We start from the raw sequence: 8,503 nt of genomic DNA on the forward strand, positions 1-8,503 counted from the left end.
TATTCATATTTTCTGGGTGTTTGTGAACCTTTTGCTCTGTTTTTCAGACTGAGAATTCATATTTGGACTGTGACTGATTGAGAATGCCTGTTTTGAAGGCATTGCTTTTTGTTTTTTTATTTATAAAGATTCTTCATTGCCCCTTGTGTGACTAACCAGGTTTTGATAGTTTAACCCTCTCTAGCTGACATTTTAAGTATTTTCAGGACTCTGCTGTGCTTTGGGACTCTCCAGTTCATAACACATTTACCTTTTAAATCAGTCCTTGTAAGAGACACACAAACCTCATGCATGTGGCAGTCCTTTAGAATTTTTAGAAAATCTACACTTATGTAGGAGGTTGATTGTGTCACACATGCAGGTCAAGGGAGCAGCTACTTGGCTGTGAAGTGGAAGATACAGGGTAGGATAAGACTGTTACACCGTCCTTTAACTAAATCCCCTTTGTTTCCCCCTCAGACCAGAGGCTGATTTTCAGAATGAATAATGAAGCTACCTCCAGCACCTGTGATGCTGGCCCCGTCCCATCCACCACTATATACTCGATGTGACCGGAACTTGGACATCATTACCAACCCTACTTTTGGTGAAGGCAGTGATTCAGGAAGCATGGAACTGCACATGTGGGGCCAAATTTTTTTGCTGGTTAAACGGTGTGAGCAAACGTCCCAAACTGCTTATATTGTATTTTGATTATCTTCCACAACTGTGAGTTATTTCTTTCAGAAGCAATCCTACTGAAATGTTACGCAAAGGAATACCTGCAGGGCTGGAGTCTTAACCCAGAAGTCTAACTTATTCATCTACTATCTCCGCAGAGAAGACAAAGCCACAGTTTAATAGGAAACAAAGCTCTAACCTTCACCCTGGTTACAACTCCATCCCCAAGAAGAAAAAGTCATAGAGGATCACGTTTTACATCAAAGAGAGAGGCAAACACACACACACACACACTGCAAGACAGGGAGAAAAACAAAGTGCTATTAAAAGTTTCCTGAGGAAAACAGAATGCTTACTGGAGCCTTCTGGATGACTAGGTTGTACACCAGAACTTTATTTATTGCCTTGTGGGCTGCCTTGTGAAAGTTAAAAATTAATGCAGTAGTCATTATTACTCTAAGAAAAGGTGCCAGTACTCTATATTGAAAATGAAAGAGTTGCCAGTACCAGCCCACTTCAACCACTAATTGCCTCCATTGGAAATTAAAGCTGTAGAATTGGGTACTGGGAGATTTCTCAGAATGAAGGGAAATCTGAAAAGAACAAAGTATGGAGGTATCCTTAATGAAAACCCACCCCAAAGCACTCTGGACATCAGACTGGAGTGAAGGTTCACCTTCCAACCAGACAATGAGTGACTTTGCCCTGCAGTGGACTGGCATCCTATTTAGTATTGGTGCTGCTAGGACACACTATGGCACCACATGATTTTTCATTTGATGAAGTACAGTATCTTTTCATATTGATGGATACATAACTGAATAAAATTAAATGAACAGGACTTACAATTGGTATCAATAAAGTTGTAACAATATTCTGTTCAATTTTACAATGTAAACATTTGCCAAATATTCCTTCTTTGATGAAAACTAAAATAACACGCTGAGACCAATGTAGACTTTTGGTGTTCTGGAGCCAAAACCAATTCAGAAAGCCTTTGTAACCACCATTAAACAGCTCTTCACATTTGATTTCTATGTTGTATCCACTTGGTGGCACCAAAGGATTATCGGTGATGAAGCCAATCTGGCAACATGTTTTGCTGGTTTTATGAAAAGACTGCATTATTTAGAGTGGATGAGTTTTCACATATGAAGGACTTGTTTCGTTGTCTTCAGCTCAAATGAAGCTGTCCCGTTTTTTGCCTGTGTCGTGATTCTTTTTAGAAAGCAGCTGTATTAATGAAGTTATATGCTTTCAGGAAGTATTCAGACCCCTTCACTTTTTCCTATTTTGCTATGTTACAACCTCATGCAAAAATATTTTTAAATTCATTTTTCCCCTCACTAAACACTCAATACTCCAGAATGACAAAGCAAAAACAGAATTTTAAACATTTTTGCACATTTATCAAAAATAAAATATCAGATTGACATAGGTATTCAGACCCTTTGCTATTCGATTGATCTGCACCTTGTTTGGAGTCAACCTGTGGTCAGTTCAATTGATTGCATGTGGTTAGGAAAGGCACACAACTGTCTACATGAGGTTCCACAGTTGACAGTGTTTATCAGAGCAAAGACTAAACTGTGAGGTCAAAAGGACTGCCAGCAAAGCTTACAGATTGCACTGTGTCAAGTTATAGATCTAGGGAAGGCTACAAAAAGTCACTGCAGCACTGAAGGTTTTCTAGAGCACAGTGGCCTCCATAATTCTTAAATGGGAGAAATTTGGAACATCCATGACTCTTCCTAGAGCTGGTCACCCAGCAATCATGGGAAAAGGGTCTTGGTAGGAGAGGTGACTAAGAGCACAATGGTCACTCTGGATGAGCTCCAGAGTATCTGAAGGACAACTACCACTGCAACAATGATCTGGGCCTCATAGAAGCCCATTTGGAAATTGTGAAAAGGCAGACAAATAATTGTCAGCCTATGAAAAACAAAATTTCCTAGTCTGATGAAACCAAGATTGAACAGCTAGTCCTCAATTCTAAGTATCATATCTGGATGAAACCAGGCACTGCTTATTACATGTTTCATACTATTCCAAATCAAATAAAAACTAATTTTATTTGTTACATACAAATTATACATACAGTACAATAAGGTGTGAAAATGCTTTAGGCACAGGTACTGCTTTTGTGACCACAGCACAAAGAAGAGGCCATTGTTGCAATGGCTGGTATCACTAATAATTTTCTTTACCCTGATCAGAAATCATTTGGTAAAGATGTCCTCAAAGTTAGGGAGTGCACACCCAGGGATATGTTCTGTTGACCACATCACCGTCTGTAGAGCCTTGTGGTCCTTCTGTGTGCTGTTTCCCAAACCAGGCAGTAATATTTTCTGTCAGGATACTTTTGATGGTGGATTTATAGAAGTTCTTTAGTAATTGGGAGGGCAGCCTGAAATTCCTGAGGCATTCAAGGTAAAGAGGTCGTCATGCCTTCTTCACTAAGGTGTCGATATGTATAGACTAGCTTATATCTCGATATTGTGGATGGTGAAGCATTGTGGCGGCAGCATTATGCTATGGGTTTGAGACTTATCAGAATTAAGGAAAACCTGAACGGAGCAAAGTATGGAGATTTTCTGAATGAAAACCTGCTCCAAAGCACTCTGGACATCAGAGTGGACTGAAGGTTCGCCTTCTAACCAGACAATGACCTTAAGCACAAAGAAAAGGCAACAAGGGAATGACTTACGGTCAACTTTGTGACTGTTCTTAAATTGCCCAACAAAAGCTCGGACTCTGGAGACTGAATATCACTAGAGAGACCTGAAAATAACTGCCAATTGCTATACATCAATTTTATTAACATATTTATTCCAATTTTAGGTTGAAGAGGAGTCTATAACACACTCCTGAATGGGATGTCAGTCCATTGCTTTGTACATTCACTTCCACATAAACTTACTCACTCAAACCTAAATTGACCAGTATGAGTAAATGAGGTTGGGCCCTTTGTGATGAAGTGGCTTGACAGACTGATGCTTGTCCTGATCATATCCAGTTTGCCTATCCTTACATCTGGTCCACAGAGGATGTCATATCCCTTGTACTTCTTACCATCCTGGTTTAATACAAAACTGTTATTCCAGATTATGGACTACAGCTCAGTGTTTAATGCTGTTGTACCATCAAGATCACCATCCTCCTGGACTTGGACTTAGTGCCATCCTCTAGAAGTCTTAATTTTGATGCAGCTCTGGTCATGGTAAAAATTAAAATGTACCCAAGATTATTTTTGCACGTAAAATATTCTCCTAAGTGATATGCTACTTCTGAAGTTTACCTGACACAAAATACTTGCTGGGGATGCCCAGAGGCCTCCCTCATCAGATCTGCATGAGGCCAGCAACAAATATATATTTAATTTTTAAAAATACAAATAAATATGCTTTGCATATTTACAGTAGATTAAATAAAATGGTGAGAATCTGGTTTATTATATTGCATGATGTTATATTGTAAATTACTCAAAACCCATTGCTGAGTTTACAAGAAAATATTGTAATTGAATGCAGAGAGCTTGTTATAGGCAGACTGAAAGCTAATGTCTGAGGGTGCTTCACAGCATAGGCAGGGTGAGATGAGTGTCTGGGGGCACGCTGGGTGGGGATACAGTGCAAGAGGCTTAAGTGGCAGCAGTCTGGGGGTTCAAGAAAGACGGCTATACTTTCTTAAGAATTGAGTACATTGACCCTGCTGTAGTGTTGCGGGGATCAGTTGCTCCATAAAAAGGTTTGTTTTTGGGATGAACCATGTGACAGTGCTGCCAAAAGGACTTTGATTCCAAGCACTTAGCAGGAGTCCACAGGAGATCTGTACATGCTTTAAAAGAGGTTGACATTAAACTTCAGTTGGGAACAAAATGGTCTAGGTAAAGTGTCAGTGGCCTTCAAAAGATAGCATTTCAGTTATATGTGTTACTAAAGGAAGCTTTTCTGACTGAAGAGTTTTTAGTTTGCAGACTGCATATCTGCATATAATGCACTTTGTACACCTACGGTGTGCATGTCTTAACTAATAACATTCTCCATACCTTATTTAGTGCATATTCCATGGTATCAAAGTAAAATATTAGAGTTTAGCCAATAGGACTCCTCAGGTTACCAGGGGATATTTCTATTACTTAAGATGTGCTCAGGTAGAAATAGCAATTTGCACTATTTGAACAAAAATAAGTTGACAAAAACAGAGGGGTCTCAAAATGCTTCAATATTATCATGTTAAAGCCAAACATGTTCTCTGAGTTGCAACAGATTGTCCAGGCACAGCAGAGTCTCCAAAAAAAAACTGACTTTAGAGGAGAGGCAGGTGGGTTTAAAACAAATGCTTTTTTTCTGGGTGGAGGTCCAACCGCTTTTATTGCAGTGGGAAGAGAACCACTCGTATATTACTTAACCTACTGTCCCCCCTGGGGCATAGGCAGACGACAAGAGTCCTCCAGCCATCTCTGCCCTGTTCTGTCCTTCTTTCCAGCTGATTCCAGGAGAAGCCCAAACTTTTAAAATCTACCACCAGGTATTACGAGGTTGTCCTCTTTTGTGCTTGCCCTGAGGATTCCATGTGAAGTCTTCCCTGGTAATATTTGTAGTGTGTTTACGGCATGTACGGTCAGTGTCTTCTCATTATCTCTTACCTCCCCTGGCTGCTGATCCATTTTAATTGTGTAATGCAGTATAGCCCCAAAGATGTATTGATTTATGTTACTGTAGTCAATAAAGACTATAATGTGGACTGTTGTGCAATGTATTGTTCCATTATAGGCAAAAGAAGACATTATGGGTAAGGTACCACTTCTTTTAAATTGATATATAAAAACTGTAACAAAATATAAAATTATAGTAATAATTATTAAAACAAATTCTGCTTGTTTTTCTAGGCAAATACTGGCCTTCTCCTTATCCACATGAGTATTATATGAAGACCTTCAATGTCATAATTTCAAAAAGCCATCAAAAGGAGATTAAAGTCACAGCTAATAGGTATGATTAAACTGTGCTCACTGATGAGAGATATTTGTCCTTTTGTGAAGTACTATTTAAAGTGCTATTGTAGCAATTGTGCAGTCATATTGAAAAACAGTGGTGAATTTCAAAAACCTTCTATTTATAAACAATTGAAATACACCAGAATAGAAGCAAAAATAAATACATAACAGAAACTTTAAATAAAATTGAAAAAAATAATCACTTTTCACTTATAAGTGGATACAAGTGCAAACTAATAACAAGAGCCATTGATTAAGTGGCAGTTCATCAGCCTTCCTTTAGTTTACTCAACAAGGCCTGGTGTTCAGTATTTTTAAAGTGAAGAATGCAGATGGGCTTGAAGTAGAATAAATTGTGTAAGTGTAGTCAAAGGCATTAAAACTCTCATGATATTTTTTTAAAATTAGCCCTGTATGTGAGAGTGAGAACATATGCATCATTGTTCTCATCCACAGCTGGCTCCTATCTTGTGCTTGCTGCTGCTGCTGATATAGGCACCGGCCCACCAGCACTGAAACTGATGTGATAATGGATGGAAGAATTAGCCCATATTATGATAAAAAAAATGCGTGAAAATATAAAGGGTCTCTTTAAGTGTGTCAATTTTTTACAGTAACTTCACATCCATTTCTTTCTTCCCAAAAATACAATTCTAAAAAAATGAGTATCCATAGGTTAAAATATAGAAAAACTGAGTCCTGAGCATTTTGCTTCTTGAACACTGTTGGGTGTTTCTTATAGATTTTTGGATGCTGATATATATATATATATATATATATATATATATATATAGCAATATAACAAGCTTGATGCTATAGACGTTTTGGTATCGGGCGATATGTCTCATCAGTGTCGTTTAAAGCTGTGATACATTCTGTTATATCTGTGGTGAATATACACTTGTGCCTCAGAGACGTTGGATGACTGCTCTTGTGAAGAAAGCTTATCATCTGTATTTCAGCTGCAAAATTAGTGATCAAGACAAGGAATGGCCGCCTCACATTTGCTGTGCGACATGTGTTGTCAGTCTGACAGCCTGGCTCAGAGGCACTCAAAAGACGATGCAGTTTGCGGTTCTGATGATATGGCGAGAACAGAAAGACCATGTGACGAACTGTTACTTCTGTTTGACTAATGTGTCTGGTTTCTCAGCCAAAAACAAGAAGTCAATTGAATATCCTAATCTGCTTTCCGCAATGAGACCCATGCCACATGACGCCAGTCTTCCAATTCTGAAACCACCAGACGATTGACCTTAGACGAACTAGATGAATAAACTGCAATGCAGGGTACTGACAGTGACATTGGCCCAGATGTTGAACCGTGCTCATCAGGCGATTCACATCTGATAACACAGTCCGAACTGAACGATTTGGTCAGAGATTTGTGTCTGTCAAAAGCAAAAGCCGAGCTGCTGAGTTCGAGACTGCAGGAATGGTGTTTGCTGTCATCAGTCTCTGTTTCTGTTGTGACATTGAAGGATTGTTCTCGGCCTTGGGTTGTGATGACAACCCGGAAGAGTGGCGTCTCTTCATTGACTCGTCAATTTTAAGCCTGAAAGGTGTTCTGCTACACATTAGCAACGTTTATTCTTAAGTACCAGTTGGCTATGCAGCACACATGAGAGAAACGTATGAGAATATGGAACCGTTGCTGAAGCACGTTCAGTATAGCAGGTACAACTGGAATATGTGGAGATCTTAAAGTTGTTGCTCTGTTACTTGGGCTGCAGCTTGGCTATACAAAGTACTGTTGTTTCATCTGTGAATGGGACAGCTGTGCTAAAGAGTAACACTATTCTAGACAGAACTGGATGCTCTGTAAAAAGTTAGATCCAGGACAGAAACATGTGGCACCTGAATCACTTGTCGACCCGGCAAAGATACATTTGCCTACTCTTCACATAAAACTGGGACTCATGAAGAATTTCATGAAAGCACTGAACAAGGAAGGTGAAGGTTTTCGTTATTTAAGACAGATGTTCCCAAGAATAACTGATGCCAAGATCAAAGAGGGCATTTTTGTTGGCCCCCAGATCAGACATGTTATGTGTGACAAGCAGTTTGAAGATCTGTTAGTTGGACTGGAAAAAATTGCCTGGAAAGCCTTCAAAGATGTTGCTGACAATTTTCTGGGCAATTACAGGGCCCCAAACTACTTCAACTGGTAGACAAACTTCTCAAAGCATACAAGACAATGAAGTGCAAGCAACATGTCACTCAAGATTCATTTCCTCTACTTGGGACATTTTCTCACACTTGGGACTTCTTCCCCGCAAATCTTGGTGCTGTCAGTGACAAACACAGTGAAAGGTTTCACCAGGACATCATTACGTTGGAGAAACGATACCAGGGCAACTGGAATCTGTCAATGCTTGCTGACTACTGTTGGACACTGCAGTGATGCACCATACATTGAATTCAAAAGAAAATCAGGAGCAAAACACTTTTAATTCTGTTGAATTTAATAGCGTATGCGAAACATAAATGTTACTAAATACGTTATTGTCAGTAAACATATAAATGTCTATGTCTCAGAGTTCCTATGTGATGCAGTAAAACCAAAACTATATTTGTGCATACCCAGTAGGTACCTGTCACAATCAGCAAAAACCTTTCAGGAGCAAGACTTTTCAAAAAGATTGCTGTGCAGTGGTTATTGATGTTCTTGCAAACTGCCGTACATTATTAGGTGTAATGGCTCTATTGTCAGATTAACACTTTCAATACGCTAAGTTCATGTTGTAGTTGACTTTTTCATTCTTACCACTGAGAACTCCTTAACAAAAAAGGTGATTTCCGTTTGGACGCCATCAGAAACTTCAAAACTATGGACCAACACCA

The sequence above is a fragment of the Polypterus senegalus genome, chromosome 4, assembly GCF_016835505.1.
Source record: "Polypterus senegalus isolate Bchr_013 chromosome 4, ASM1683550v1, whole genome shotgun sequence".
Lineage (NCBI taxonomy): Eukaryota > Metazoa > Chordata > Cladistia > Polypteriformes > Polypteridae > Polypterus > Polypterus senegalus.